This window comes from Saccopteryx bilineata, chromosome X (genome assembly GCF_036850765.1).
Source record: "Saccopteryx bilineata isolate mSacBil1 chromosome X, mSacBil1_pri_phased_curated, whole genome shotgun sequence".
Classification (NCBI taxonomy): domain Eukaryota; kingdom Metazoa; phylum Chordata; class Mammalia; order Chiroptera; family Emballonuridae; genus Saccopteryx; species Saccopteryx bilineata.
Genome location: NC_089502.1, coordinates 74,300,549 through 74,317,174, shown reverse-complemented (window position 1 = coordinate 74,317,174; position 16,626 = coordinate 74,300,549). Strand labels below are relative to the sequence as shown.

The 16,626-nt window shown below is 48.0% G+C and overlaps 1 pseudogene; it reads left to right on the top strand.

Moving 5' to 3' along the window:
- The first annotated feature begins 3,391 nt into the window (after positions 1-3,391).
- LOC136317696 (ribosome production factor 1-like) lies at positions 3,392-10,949 on the top strand (annotated as a pseudogene).
- Positions 10,950-16,626: the final 5,677 nt, after the last annotated feature.

Here is a 16,626-nt window from a genome sequence, read left to right as displayed (position 1 = left end):
CTTGCCTGGTCAAGGCACATATGGGAGTTGATGCTTCCAGCTCCTCCTCACCTTCTCCCTCTCTGTCTCTCTCTCTCCCTTTCTCTCTCCTCTCTAAAATGAATAATAAAAAAAAAGATTAAAAAATTAAAAAGAGGCCCTGGCCGGTTGGCTCAGCGGTAGAGCGTCGGCCTAGCGTGCGGAGGACCCGGGTTTGATTCCCGGCCAGGGCACACAGGAGAAGCGCCCATTTGCTTCTCCACCCCTCCGCCCCGCTTTCCTCTCTGTCTCTCTCTTCTCCTCCCGCAGCCAAGGCTCCATTGGAGCAAAGATGGCCCGGGCGCTGGGGATGGCTCTGTGGCCTCTGCCTCAGGCACTAGAGTGGCTCTGGTCGCAACATGGTGACGCCCAGGATGGGCAGAGCATCGCCCCCTGGTGGGCAGAGTGTCACCCCATGGTGGGTGTGCCGGGTGGATCCCGGTCGGGCGCATGCGGGAGTCTGTCTGACTGTCTCTCCCTGTTTCCAGCTTCAGAAAAAATGGGAAAAAAAAGAAAAAGAAAAAAAAAATTAAAAAGAAAAGATAAAGCATATTATGAATTCATTCATTCATCTTCTCTAAATCTATGTACTCTAGTTGAGCAATGTCAACCAGTTAAATTTAATTGTCTAAATAAAAATAAATTAATTAATTTAAAAGGAAAGGAAATATTTCTAGAACACCAATGATCTTCAAAGTACTATTCTAGATACTAAGGATGCAGCAGTCATCTAGACAAGTAAGGTCCCTGTTCTCATTAAACATGGGCAAGCAATAAACAGGTAAACCAATAAATAAATAAGGAAATTTCAGACATCATTAAGAACTGAGGAGAAACATTAAAAAACAGGATGAGGTAGAGAGTGATAAGGCAAGAGGAATAAGGCGATTGCTTTGCCTTAGGAATCGTGGTCAGAGAGGGTCTTTCAGCGGAGCTGAACTTTGGGCCAAGGCCTGAATGATGAGAAGGAAACTGCAGTGTGACGATCTGGGTGCTGAAGATTCCAGGCAGAGGCCAGATTCTGCAGGGCCTTGAAGGCCAGGGCAAGGGTTTTGGCTTTCATTCAAATGACAGTGGGTAGCCATTGGAGAGTGTAGAGTAGGAGTGTGGTTTTCATCTTAAAAAGATCACTCTGGATGCTGTGTGGGAAAGGGATTGTGGAGCTGGAGTGGAAGCAGGGAGATCTCTTAGAAGGCTTTTACAACAGTTTACATAAGCGATGTCGGTGGCTTAGGCCAAAATAGTGGAAGAAATGTTAACTCAATAGTTAACAAGGAAAGAAAAAAGGATTCCTCTTAGAGATAGAAGCTTCTTGCTTACTCCTCTGCTTTTGTGCAGCCAGCCTCTAAACTTACCGAAGGTTATCAGGAAAAGAGTTTGCCACATGTTTTTCATATCTCATCCTCTGAACAGTGATCACCACACCAGGTACAGACAACAATGATCTCTAATCCTAGGAGATTAGGCTTAGCCTTAGATCACCCTAATATGACTAAAGGTCAGGCCCACCCCTGTAGACCACAAGACAACCTGGTGAATCTTCAACCCACAATTGGTCACAGGAGAGAGGAGGGGTAAGAGGTGACCCTCTGTGTTCATTGAAAAGGCCTTTGAGGATGTTACTCTGAAGGAAATAGAAAATTCTGCAATGAGATAGGTATCAAAACATAAGAATGACCAATCAAGAGAGACAAATATTAAATTCCACTAAAAAGCTAGAAATTGGACCTAGTTAAGGTTAAGCAAGTCAATATGATTATCACAAATAGACAAAGGGTAGTAAAAAGAAAAGATGGAGCCTGGCCTGTGGTGGTGCAGTGGGTAAGGCATTGACCTGGAATGCTGAGGTGGGCAGTTCGAGCCCCCGGGCTGGCCTGGTAAAGGCACATATGAGAGGCAACTACTATGAGTTGATGTTTCCTGCTCCTACTCCACTTCTCTCTCCCTCTCTCTAAAATAAATAAATAAAATCTTAAGAAAAGAAAAAATGGAATGGGAGAGGAGGAAGCAGGCCCCTGTGTGGTCCTAAATGTGATCATTCTGGGAAATTAGGAGAACTGACGAGTGGAACAGACTGTTCTGCAGTTCTATTTCTATTCATATTAAATTCCCTCCTCTCTCACCCGATCCCCTAACCTATCATAAGTATAATAGAATTAAATATAGTTCAAGAGTTAATTAGGCTTTAAATTGACACAGGAATTTACAGGTTACAAATAAATGACCTGTTTAACTGTCAGAACCAGTCTGCATGGTACGTTTTATTATCCTTAGGTTTCGCACAAGAAAAATGAGGCTCAGAGAAGTGAAATGACTTACCCACGGTCACACAGTTAATAAATGTCAGAACCAAGTTTACACTTGGAGCCTATCAGGCTGCCAATGTTATGGCCTCCAATCCTTTTCTCTCCGCGGCCCAGGATAACCAGGACTGGGCCCAGACTATGAGTCCTACTCTGCTTTGGACCCTGATCCCGGCACTCTTTTGGTAGTTGAGAGGCTTATAGGGAAAGATAAGGCATGAGCTTTTTCATCAGACATTCTGCTACGGAATGAAGGCTCTTTTTCTTTCTTTCTTTTCCTGGTTGTAGACAGCCATTATGGAAGAAGACCAGGATTTGTGGTGAGAGTCTTCCCATGCAGTGAGTGGGTCATCACTCACTCACTATGAGCCCCCTCAGTACCCAGACCCTGTGCTCGGTACTCAGAGATGCAGCTAAGCCAGGCACGTTCCCTGCCTTTGAGGAATTTATGGCAACGTTAGGGGTGGTGAGGTGGGTCACATGCACCAATCATCACGTTGCATGTGAGTTCTGTTGGAAAGCATAAAGCCTGTGAAACTGAGCAGGGGCAGTAATTAGTCGCTGAGAGTGCAGGTGCATTGTCACAGGGTTTTTGGGAAGGAAACAAGTTTGAAACAGGTTTCGAAGGCTGAATAGTAGTTCCTGAGGCAGACAAGGAGGGGGCAGAAGGAAGAGACCAGCAAAGGGCAAGGCGGTGGGAAGCATGTGATTTGAGGAACTGTGCACAGTCTGGCTGGAGAGCAGAGTGCGGACAGAGAATGAGAAATGAGTCTGGAGCAGCGGGCGGCGGTCAGATAGTGAAATACCTTCTAGGTCACATGCAAAAACTTGAACTTTAAGCAAAGCCCAATGGGGAGGCACTGAAGAGGTCTAAACAGGGGAGTAACATAGATTTATAGTTCTGAATGTTACTCTATCTGTTGAGTAAAAAATAGACTGGGAATGGGGGTGGGGGAAGTTCAGAACTAGAGATAAAGAGGCCAGAGCAGATTGGGAAGGTGGTCTTTTGGATAAAAAGACGGGACCTGTATATGAGATGCTTCCACATTAGAACCAAAGTCAATGATAGGATGTGGGAGGACAAGGGAGAGGCCAAGGGTGAATTCACGGTTTCCATCCTGGGCAACCGGGTGGATGGCGGCGGGGCTATTCACCGAGGTCAGGAACAGAGGAAAAGGTGCAGTGGGGGTCAGGGGAAAGGGGCTCCTCTTTTGATGATGAATGTCCCTTAGTCCTGTTGGATTTGAGAGGCTTATGGAGCACCTGCCAGGGCTGTCCAGTGGGCACTGTGGTGGACCTGCGGGTGCAAAGTTGCACGCACAGAAGCAGATATGGCCCCTGCCCTTGAGGAGCTTGCAGTCCAACGACAGATAGGATGGTCAGATGGGACAAGATCAGGAGGTTTTGAGAGCTAAAGGGAATCAGGTTGAGAGTGAGAAAGGGAGAGAGTCGAAAGGGATGGGGGAGAAAGCTGGCTGCTGTGTGAGAAGCTGGGAGGTCTGAAAGGGGCAGTTCGGAGACAAGCTGCAACTGCTTCTGACAGGTTTGGTCCAGACTGAGGACTTCTAACCATAAATGGCTGGGATGGAGCTTGCTATCTCCAGCATCCACCCTGCTACACGTGCAGGCTCGGTGGCCAGCCTGGTCCTGCTCTCAGAGGGCAAGCCGAGAGAGATCTTTCATTTTTTCTGGGCCTGCTTTCTCTCCTTCCCCTCAGCTCCTGGCCAGCCCTATGCCACAGGGCCCGGTCATGAGAGCACGTTCCTCACATTCCAGCCTCCCCCAGCCCTCTGAGCCAGGCCACACAGAGCCCTATTCACTGCCTGACACCCCTTCCTCCGGAGCCAGCTCTCACTGCCCCCAGGCCAAGGCCCGTGCTGGCCAGCACAGATGATGGCCCCTGCGGGAGGCATGCCCCTGGACCCCTCAGGACTCTCCTGTCTTTTAGGGTCTCTCAGCTGAGAAGGGGTGCAGTGGGTTTGGCCACCTATGTGTGCATGTGTGTGTTCTATGTTCTAGGCTAGGCCTAGACTAGGGGTTATGTTGGGCTGGGCACAGGGGTACATAAGGCACAGGCTGGGTCCTGAGATGTGCTCACAGACCCAGGTGGAGACAGCTGGGTACCTGGAAGGCTGTGTGTAGGCTTGGGCTCGGCTGAGTGTGCCACCAGTTAGTTCCTACATTAGAATACCAGTGTCATGGGGCCACTTTTAAACCCCATTCCAGTGGCCTGGGGTCATGCATTCATGTTCAGGGTGTCATGTCTGCCGGGAGTCGGGTGCAGCCAGCCCTGAGGGATGCCATCTCTTCCCTGAAAAGGGCATGAGAGACCTGGTTTAAAGTGGGACTGAGCAACACAAACATTGGGCCTGACCATGTGACTTTGACCAATTCTTTGCTGGAATTCAGACTTGTTACCCATAATGATAGGTGCGTTCCCTCCATCACAAGGATGAGGGTGAGGAACAATCTTAGACAAGAAAGGGCAATGGATGAAATGATTCTAGAAGTTCTTGGTAGAAGTCTGAGGCTGCTTTTTTGAGGAATCCCCAGAGGGTCTAGTTCCCCTTTGTTTCCTCTCTGTGGGTATGAGCTATCCCTAAATAACCTGGAGTGAGGGGCCTCTCAGAAGGCCCAACTGCCCTTGCTTACCCACCAGGATTACCGTGCTCTAACACCCGCTCACACACACACCCCAAAACAGTGCCCGACCTATAACCTCACGAATGCTGATCTGTAAACCATTTTATAGCTCATCCTGTGACAGAAATCCCTGCTGCCTTGAGCTCTTCTTACCTTGATTCTCTCCTGCCAGTCTTGGCAGGACCTTCTTCCCACCTTCCCCCACTCCTCATTGCTCATCGGGCCCACAGGGCTTCTCCAGGTCCAGCTTCTTGTCCCTCCCCAGCCTTCTCCAGCCAACTGCCCCCCCCATCTCCACAGCAGGCAAGAGCAGGGCCAAGAAAGAGAGCAGCTAGCAGCTGTAACCCCCAGGGGTTCTCTGGATCATCTCAGGATATCACATCCCAAGACTTGACTTTCCCACTGGCCAACAGGGACCCTCCTTCCTGCCCAGAGTTTGGACGTCCTTCCAAGAGAGGGGCCTTATATAGGGTGACCGCAAGAAGGGACTGCAGGGGAGAGACACAGTGGTTCTAGGGTGAAATGAGGCCTCTTTTTCAGGACTTTTAACTAGTTTGACCAGATATGAGGCAAGGAGAGGTGGGGGGAGCGACCTAAACAACCCACTTTCTGAGCCTCAGGGGCCTAACATCAGTGTTTCTTACTGTCTTTTCACTTCCATAATATGTTCCCGATTGTAACTTCTCCAAATTCTCTTATGTTAGAGATAAAGAAACCGAGGGCACAAGCCATAGGCCCAGGGTCATGAAGAACAACCAATCGATTTTCCTCAAACTTAACCCAGATTTGTTGGCCACCTACATGTGGCAAGTCCTTTCACATATGCCATTGTTGCAATCGGTTATGAAGTAGGAAATGTCCCCATGTTCTTGATGAAAAAACTGAGGCTCAGAGAGGGAAGGAAGAGACCAAAGCTGGACTAGCAGACTGCTGTCCTATTTTCAGCAGCTCTGCATTATATCATTTTATCACATTCTTCTTGCAAGCTCCCAGGGTGACCCAGCCCAGGGCAAGGAAGAACCAGGAAGAGTCAGCTTACGCCCACTTCCAGGGCCCCAAGCCCCATTCCCCAAGTGCGGGACTTCCTTTCCTCTGCTCCTTGGCAGCCCCAGCCTGCAAACTACCCGTGCAGCTGATCTCTAAGATCCCCAGTGAGAGCCGACAGCCACAGCAGCTCAGAGGTAGTCCAGAGGGGTAGAGTCAAGGTGCTCCACTCCCGTACCCTGCTGTAAAAACTCTGACCCTGCATCCCAGCCCAGGTTGCGTGAGCTGCTACTTCCTGATATTGTTACTAGTGACTTAAAAATGCAGATCAAGCCCCGCCTCCCAGAACTTCCCAAACCTCCAGCTATTCTCAGGACCCAGGGGCCGTTGGGAGGATGGCCTCCAGTACAGGCTCATTTCTCTGACCTAGGCTTCTCTCTTCTCCCTAGGGACCTTGAGTGGAAATCACTGACATTTTGGGAGCAGTTTTTTGTTTTTCACTTGGCCTGGAAGTACAGAGAAGTATACATGAAATATAATGAGAGTGCCAGATAGCAAAGAGAATCATCAACAAAATGAAAAGACAACTCACTGAACGGGAGAACATATTTACCAATGATACATCTAATAATGGGTTAATACCCAAAATGTATAAAGAACTTAACACACACGAAATAACCAAAAACAATCCAATAAAAAAATGGTCAAAGGACCTGAAAAGACACTTTTCCAAAGAGGACATACAGATGGCCAACAGACATATGAAAATACGTGCAATGTCACTAATCACCAGAGAGATACAAATTAAAATCACAAAAGGAAATGACAGTCATGTGACATGATGAAGGAATTAACTAATGCTATGTTGGTGGTCAGCATTTCAGAGATATATAAATGTATCAAATCAACACATTGTATAACTTAAAGTTACACAATATTATATTCAATTATATCTCAATAAAGCTGAAAAAATTAAAAGTAAAAAAAATTAAAATCACAATGAAACATCACCTCATACCTGCCAGAATGGCTATCGTCAATAAATCAATAAACACAAGTTTTGGGGAGGGTTTGGAGAAAAAGAAATCCTTGTGCACTGTTGGTGAGAATGCAGATGGTACAGCCACTGTGGAAAGCAGTATGGAGTTTCCTCAAAAGATTAAGAATGAAACTGCCTTATGACCCAGTGATTCCATTTCTGGGAATATATCTGAAGGAACCTGAAACACTAATTTGAAAGAATATATTCACCCCTATGTTCACTGCAGTGTCGTTTACAATAGCCAAGATTTCAAAGCAGCCCAAGTGCCCATCAGTAGGTGAGTGGACAAAAAAGTTTTGGTGCATTTGTGCAATGGAATATTACTTGGTTATAAAAAAAGAAGGAAATCTTACCTTTTGTGATAGTATGGATGGACCTGGAAAACATTATGCTAACTAAAATAAGCCAGTTACTGACAGACAAGTATATTATTTCACTCATATGTGGAATCTAATGAAGAACATAAACTAACAAACAAAATAGAAACAGACTCATAGATACAGCTGTCAGAAGGCAGGGGGTTTTCAGGGCTAGGTGAAAAAAAGGTGAAAGGATTAAACAAAGAAAAAAAACTCATAGGCCCTGGCCAGTTGGCTCAGCGGTAGAGCGTCGGCCTGGCGTGCGGGGGACCCGGGTTCAATTCTCGGCCAGGGCACATAGGAGAAGCGCCCATTTGCTTCTCCACCCCCCCCCTCCTTCCTCTCTGTCTCTCTCTTCCCCTCCCGCAGCCAAGGCTCTATTGGAGCAAAGATGGCCTGGGCACTGGGGATGGCTCCTTGGCCTCTGCCCCAGGCGCTAGAGTGGCTCTGGTCGCGGCAGAGCGATGCCCCGGAGGGGCAGAGCATTGCCCCCTGGTGGGCAGAGCATCGCCCCTGGTGGGCGTGCCGGGTGGATCCCGGTCGGGCGCATGCAGGAGTCTGTCTGACTGTCTCTCCCCGTTTCCAGCTTCAGAAAAATACAAAAAAAAACAAAAACAAAAAACTCATAGACACAGACAACAGTATGGTGATCACCAGAGGGAAAGGGGGTGGAGGAGGTAGAGTAAGGTACAGGGGGATAAATGGTGATGGAAGGAGACTGGATTTGGGGTGGTGAATGTACAATAAAATATACAGATGATGTCCTATAGAATTGTACACCTAAAACCTATATAATTTTATTAACCAATGGCACCCTGATAAATTTAATAAAAAGGTAAAAAAAATGAGAGTCTTAGAGCTGGAAAGACTCTTGGAAAGAAACCAATCTAACGTCCTCATTTTATAGGTGGAGAAACTGAGGCACAAATTACATAAACACAGTGGATAGAACATAGACTTTAGATTTAGATTATCTCAGTTTTTCACTTAGGAGCTATGTGACCTTGGATAAGTTTCCGAACCTTTCTGTGCTTCAGTAAAATGAGGATGATGAGAATAATAGCACTTGCCTCGCGAAGTTATTGTGATGATGAAATGAGGTAATATACGTGAAGGGCTTGGAATAGTGTCTACCACAGTGTGTGCTTTGTGAATGTTAGCTGATATTAGTTCTAACTTTCTCTAGTGCTTTGGGGGGGAATAAAACAAACCTGGCAATGCCAGTCTGAAGTCTTTCTCACCAGGCCGTATTGTCAGGTGTGTCTTTCAACCCTTCCTCCCAGCGGCCCCCCACTCAGATTGTTTTGGCACCGAAAAAGCGGAAGGCATTGCATCCTGGTCAGTCTGGTTCCGTGCTCAGGGCTCTTCCTTACACACCAAGCTGCCTTCTGTCCTGAACCAGGAAACTTTTCTCAGAAACCTTCCTAGATCGCCCAGAAACGAGCTCACAACTCTCTTTAAGTCCATCTGTGCCAGGGGCTTCTTTTTTCCCTCAGCCCCTGGACCTGTGTTTCTCAGATACATAGCATATGTCACTCTAGGTGATTTATAATTAGCCACACAGGGACAATCCACAGTGTAGATTTTTCACCCATCTTGGGAGCCACTACTCACCACTCAACTGACACATTATTTGACTGGGCTGTGGAACTGCAGAAAGGTCCTGGGGGTGAAACCACCTTCTCTGGGGTATAGGGCCCTACCCTGCTTTGCTAAGTGGTTTTGCGATGACCTGGGAGTCTATGTTGTTATTCCTTTCTTTGGAGAGGTAGCTGTATGTACAAGTTTCAGATACACACACAAAAACTCAGGCTGGTTAAGGGACTTGTAGTAGTATCCTAAGATGAAACAAGCTATCTGAAGAGGTGGTGAGCTCTACATCATTGGAGGTGTGCAAGAGTGTCTGGCCATCCACTTGATAAAGAGGATGTCTATGTAAAATTTGGGAATGGCATCTAGAAGTATTTCCATGTATTCATATGCTCTTCTGAATTCTCTACAGTCTCTCTCCTATACTTCCCACAGCAACTACACACTGCGAATGGCAACTGCGTCTCACTTGGGAGGAAAAGTAGAGACATCCTGGGGGCTGGAAGTGGAACTGCTAATCACTAGCTGATTCCAGGCAAAGATTGAGAAATTGCAAGCTGGCTTGGGAACAGAGTGTGCCCGGGGTGTGACCAGCACATGTGAGGACTTGTGTTTATATGAGCACACACAGGTGCATGAAGCTAAGCCTGCGGAGGGCATGTGAAAGCCCACACCCTTGTAAACAGGTGCCCAGGCAGCCACCTGAAAGTCCTGTGCGCACTGTGTGAGCCCATGAACAGGAGAGGATGCCTAAGAATGTCCTTGAGTGAATACAGGAGAGCCCTTGTGCATATGCGCACTCATATGTGTGACTAAGCATGTGAAGACAGTTTTCCGTGCAGACAATAAGGAGCAAACAGCATGGAGAAGACTAGCAGCCACAGAAAGGCCTGAAACACAAAGGCACCCCTGAAGCACCTCAGGAGGCTGCAGTCTTGAGAATGGAGTGACGGAAAGTGGGGTCCAACCCCCAAAGCGTCTGCCTTTCCTCCAGGTGTCAGCATTTCAGAGATTAAGAACAAATAGCGGCCCTGGCTGGTTGGCTCAGTGGTAGAGCGTCGGCCTGGTGTGCAGGGGACCTGGGTTCCATTCCCGGCCAGGGCACACAGGAGAAGCGCCCATCTGCTTCTTCCCCCCTCCCCCCCTCCTTCCTCTCTGTCTCTCTCTTCCCCTCTCTCAGCGAGGCTCCATTGGAGCAAAGATGGCCCAGGCGCTGGGGATGGCTCCTTGGCCTCTGCCCCAGGCGCTAGAGTGGCTCTGGTCGCAACAGAGCGACGCCCCGGAGGGCCAGAGCATCGCTCCCTGGTGGACATGCCAGGTGGATCCCGGTCGGGCGCATGCGGTAGTCTGTCTGACTGTCTCTCCCCATTTCTAGCTTCAGAAAAAAATACAAAAAAAAAAAAAAAAAGAACAAATAGCATGATGCAATGTTCACACGGTGGAAGCAGCAGCAATGAAAAGAAAAGTTGGCAGCTAAGAAAACCATTTAAAGAGAGGCTCTTGGTGATAGGGCTCCACCAAAGCCTATGCCTAGGACCACTGACAACCAGTGGGTATGAGGTGAAGTCACAGTAGACCCTAACGATGCAGAGGTTGCTTATGACAAAGCTGCAGATAAATTTGCTTCTTACTTCAACAGACAGACTTCTCCCAAGATTCTCACTACAACGTAAGATAGAACTCATAAGGGAATAGCACAACTCTGTGAACAGCTCTCCACAGATAAACCAAACTCATATGTTTATTACAGAAGAGAACTGGCTATGAAAAAAATATATTCCACAGTGCATCCCAAGAGATGTCACAGATTCTATCGTTGTAAAGGAAGATCATAAAACACCAAATGGAATAATTCTGAGTCACTTGCCAAATGAACCAGCTGTTCATTTTTAAATGAGCAGTGTTTGTCTCCATAAAGAAATTAAGAAAAGAGGCAAGGACCCCACAGATCACACAACTGAAATAATTCTGAATAATTTTACAACACGGTTGGGAGAAGGATACAGGTAGAATAAATTCCATTTATATTCAATAAAATACTGAATAATGATACTGGATTTTGCTGAACAGGCTTATCTTGAACTTATGACAGAAGACTCCTCAGAATGGCATGTATCAATTTCATACAATTTTTTTCCTGTCTAGAGAAATTACCAAGGACCATGAATTACACTCACTGTTTCTGTGGGAAACACAAATAAAAGTCACTTTGGTGACAATTAAAAACAAAAAAGTATGTGAGGACAGTGACTCAGAAAATATGTGGTGTCCCTTGTTGGACCGTGACTGGGTGACTAATCCTTTACAAGGCTTCCAGTATATGGGGGACTTTACTGTCCTCCATTTGCTTTGCCTCCCATAGAAGCCCTGTGAGCAGGTGAGGCAAGATTATTAGCACATGCATGGATGTGTGCATGAGTCTGTGGCATATGTCTGAATGACCTGCCTGGGATTGCTGCTAAATACTACCAGAGGCAGATTGTGTTTAGATTTTGCCACCGAGTAAGGAGGGAGATTACCATCTATTATGTAGACTGTGTACAAATATGGTTGTGTCCTGACCCACTGTGTGACCTCAGACACTTCTCCTCACCTCTTGGGCCTCAGTTTCTCCATCAGTAGTTTGGAGGAGGAAAAAAGAGGGAGTAACAGATGATTTCTAAGGGCCTTCCCATCTCTGATATTGGGTGACTTCCTACCTATGTCATAAGAGGAAAGAACTGAGGGACAGCAGGGAGTATTGACTCTCTCAAAGTCACCTAGAGGTCATGGCTGAGTTGGAGCTCTAGCTAGACTCACCACCCGCCAGGCCAGTACCCTCCAGGCACTGATACACCCACCAGATACGAGAGAGTAACAAGATAGAGGATCCACATTCAGGGCACTTGCCATGTGCGTAGCACCATGCTGGGTGCTGGAAGGGGCAGAAGGACACATTGAAGAAACAGTCCTGTGTGTGCACATATGAAAGCGTGAGGCTGCGGAGGGCGCTCATACGCATGCTTTATTATTCTGAAAGACTGTGGATACCTGCCTGGCCCGCTGGCCTCCAGGGAAGACACATCAGACACGTATGGAACTATCTATACTGGGTTCATTTCGCAGCCAAGCATCTTGTCCCTTGGCTGCCCTTAACCTTCAGTGAAATTTAAAGCAGTCCTGGCCCTGGCTTCCTGCCACCTTCCCATTATCCCTGGCTTCTAAGGTGTCACCCTTCAGCTCCCAAATGTGTCATCTCTGGTCTTAGACTCAGGCAGGGCTAGTATAGAGGGCTGGGGGTGGAGGCTATGGCAAAGAGGCAGACACAACCTGAGACCCTAACCCTGGAGTTTCCAATTATGGAACACTGCTCATTCTGTGCTTTGGTGCCTCAGTGTACAGCTCAGGAGTCTGCTTCTAACAAGTCATGCGTGCTGGCCACCTACTGCATGCCCATCCCTTTAAAGACAACCCCCCATCCTCATGGCGTCTTTGGGAGGCAGACATGGATTCTGCAGACAAGGAAGCCAAGGCTCAGAAAGGACTTGCTCAAAGGCACATAGTTAGTATGTGTGCATGTCTGCTGAGGGCACAGAATGCAAATTGAAGTGTCTCTGCTACCCCACTCCTCCTGCCTCTCCAGCTGCATTGGCATGGGGTGGCAGCAGATCAGTTTCCCCATCAGGACTCCAAGAAGTTGAATGAGATGGTCTGAAACGACCCCTTCAGCTACGGCCGACCCTGCCACAGCTACACTCTCCTTGCTATTAGCTCTGCACACAATTGCTCACAAGGGGGCACGGCTCAGAGAGGGCAAGGGACTCAGAGCGGCCTGCCTGTCTGACTGATGCCTCAAAGCAATAGCATTGGAAAAGGAGACACAACACCCAAGTGTGTGCAGGAATCTGGAAGGCCATCTCCTCGCCCTGAGATCTAACCACGTGTTGATTGGTGTCTGCCACAGCCCTGTGTGTACACGTGCATGTACATGTGCCTTTGCACTGGGTGCAGACTTCTGTATGTCTACATAATTTTGGGTATATTCCTGGGTCTATTTGTGCCTGCATGCTGTGCATAAGAAGGCATGTATTTGTGTGCAGGTGTGCCTGCCTTTGTATGTGCATGCAGATCACATGTGTGAGTCTACATGTTTGTGGTTGTGCACTGTGTGTGCATGTGCATTGGCATGTGTTTGTGTGAATGCGTGTGCAAGCTTGAATGATGTGTCTATGCATGTGCATGTGTAGTTGAGAGTATGCACAAACACAGGGGTACATTTTGTGCTTACAGACATGCACATTAGTGAATGTGTGCGTGACTGCTGGTGTCTAGGACCTGGGATAAAAATCCCTGGCTTTCTTGGAGTTTTCTTATCCCAACAATTTCTAAGAGATCGGCATGAGCTGGGAGTGCTGCTAGGAGTCTGAAAAGATTGGGGTAATTAGCATAAAGGAATTTAAATCCATGCCAAACACCCAGAATGGTTGGCCAGGGTAGGGGACATTGATGCCAATCAAGCATCAAATATCTCAGGTGCTTTCACCTCCCCTTTGCCCTATCTTCATCATTAGATCCATCTCTCATCTCCTCCCCTTCCATCCTTACCACCATCACAGCCACCTTCCTGGACTCCGCATCATCATGTAGGCCTTTCCACATGGCCCCACCCAAGGCTGCTGGAATGTTTTTCTTAGAACCATCCATTTAATTATACCGCTACTTTACTAAAATTCCCTTGTCCCCTAACACAACAGTCTCCAGACTGGAATGTCATGGATGAGGAAGACAATGTTTAAATAAATAAATAGGGGAACAGTCAGGGAGTCACAAACATTTTTTTAGAACAGACAATTGAAAATATCTCTCCCTCTTATTTCATAAAAGATAGATCATTTGAGCCCCACCCCATAAAGACATAATAATCTCCATATAAAGAATGGTCTTTTGAGTTGAATTAATTTAGTTTCCTGAAAACTGCACTACATTATCCTCACTTTTCTCTTGTTTCACTGCAGATGAATGGAAATCTCATTTGGGACCCCCATTAGGTTAGGACCAATTCCAAACCCAATGGGAGGCAGCCCCTGGTGCCTCCCCTAGCTCCTCTCTCCCTGAACCCTGCATTTGAGGCACATCATGAAACCACCACCACTTGCCTGCCTGCAGACTCTTGCTCATGAACTTCCCTCTGCCGGGCATGACTGGAATGCCCTTCCCCCTTTTTGGGCTGACAAACTCTTCCTTCGAGCCTCAGTCTCAGCCCAAGTGTGACCTCCTGTGAAACCTTTCCCAATGCCACCCGCTGGAAGTGACCTTTTCTTCCAAGGGTCCCAGCCTTACTTCCATCCTCTTATAGTCAAGTTAGTTCTTTGCATGTCTTCCTACTGGGTTGAAATGCAGGAAGCCACACAGTGTCAAGAAGAGTGTGGCCTGACCAGGCGGTGGCACAATGGATAGAGCGTCAGACTGGGATGTGAAGGACCCAGGTTCGAGACCCTGAGGTTGCCAGCTTGAGCACGGGCTCATCTGGTTTGAGCAAAGCTCACCAGCTTGTACCCAAGGTCGCTGGCTCGAGCAAGGGCTTACTCAGTCTACTGTAGCCCCACGGTCAAGGCACAGATGAGAAAGTAATCAATGAACAACTAAGGTGCCTCAACAAAGAATTGATGCTTCTCATCTCTCTCCCTTCCTGTCTGTCTATCCCTCTCTCTGACTCTCTCTTTATCTCTGTCAAAAAAAAAAAAAAAAAAAAAAAAAAAAAGAAGAGTGTAGATTTAGGAGTTCAGACCCTAACTCTACTAGTCATACCTGAGTGACCTTGTGAACATTCCTCTATTGCTCCCAAGGTCCTTTCCTCACCTACTAAAGCAGAAAAACAGTGGGTTGTGGTGAAGATTACTACCACAGTTAATGAATTGAAAGTGCTTATGTCTGGTACATAAAGGATACAAAATAAATATCAATTCCTTGATTCTTGAGAGCAGAAATCATGCCCAACACAGCCTCGTGGGTCCTGCTGTGTTCTTATATCCTGTATCCAGGATATAGCAGCACTCAACAAATATTTCTTAACTATTTTCATAGTGACTGCCATGTAGTAGGTGCTTGATAAATATTTGTCACTTTTCCTACTTCTTTGAGAACAGAAGTCATGCCGCTTTCTGCTTTGGTGTAACTCCTGTTGTGCCTTGCCCAGAGTAGGTGCTTGGTACATATTAGTATCAGTAATCATCATAATAGTTACCATTATTCATATGGGTGCTACATGCCAGTCATCACATTAAGGTACTTTACAAACATCATCGCTTATGTTTGTAAACATTTAATATATAATAATATCAACCACTTCAGCCTATAGAGTTGGGGTATCTATTGTCTTCATTTGAAAGCTGAGGAAACTGGGGGCTCAGAGAGGTTAAGAATCTTGCCTTCGTGGCAAGGCGGGGAAAGCAACAGAGACAAGTTTCATAAAAAACAGCCAGCCTACTCAGGTTCGTGGAAAGCAACAGAAGATCACAGAGTTGGTTCAATGACAAAGGTGAGACTTGAACCCAAGCCTTTCTAGTGCTGCGGTTGGCTCGGAAGCCTACCTTCCTTCCAGCCAGCCTGCAGTGGTCCCTAGCCACCTCCTTCCCTCCCCCGCCCCCACCAGCAGCAGCAGCGCGGTGGGCTAGCACTGGGCAGTCACTTACCTTCACTTTCCTGAAACAAGACCAGAAAACGTCCAGCAGAGGCATGGTGGGGCACGCAGCGTTGGCAGGGCCCTGCTGGACTCTGCCTCGCCGGCGGCTCGGCTACGGGGGACAGGGGCCCGTGCTGCTCAGGCCTTGCGCTCCATTCAGCGGCGCAGAGAGCGGGAGCAGCTGGAGCCGCGCTGCCTTCACTCCAGGCACCTCCCGAAGGGCCAGCGGAGGGAAGGAAGAAAGGAAGGAGGGAGGGAGAGGGGAGGATAGCTGAGGAGGAGGGACCAGGAGGCGGGTCACACTGATTCAAACTCGGCACCGTTAACCAGTTGGCTGGTACCAGACAGCAATGCCCACTGAAATTCCCTGAATGCTGCAGTTCCCTAGCTCGGAGTGTCCGGCCTGCCTGCTTGGTCCCCTCCAGTCCCGTCACTGCCACCTGCGACTGCCTGCAAGCCTCCCGCCCAATGATACACCAGCTCTGCCTGGTGCCTCTGGGCACCACCAAGACCACATAGGGGCTGTCAGAAACAGTGTCAAGGCAAAGCGCCTGGGAGGGAGAGCCTCCGTCCAGGCAGGTGTGAGGCAGGCAGGGGACGGACGGGGCAAAGCTGTGGCCTTAGGAAACCTCAGACCGGGAGCTCTGGGCCCTGGGTTATGGGGTCACTCGCTAACCCTGCTCTGAAGTCAGGAACCATGACTCACTCTGGCACCTTCAAGAGTTCCTTCCTTTCTGGGCCTCAGTTATCCCAGCGGTGCAATGAAAGGCAGGGTCACAAGTCTTAAGCCACGGGGCTACTATTCCTGTGTGGGGTTAAGGACAGGGTAAGTCTGGACAAAAATCTCCATTCTGGCAACAATCACAGCTCCTCTCTGAACTCCTGTGCTGCCCTGGGAGCCATAGGAAGTCAGGTCATGTCTCAACGAGAACCTGCGCTCTCTCTCTCTCGAAGGCCCTTTCCTCCCTCACCCCGACTTCAGGGCAGGACAGCTCTCTCCAGCTCAGATAGCCCAGGTGGGTGTCC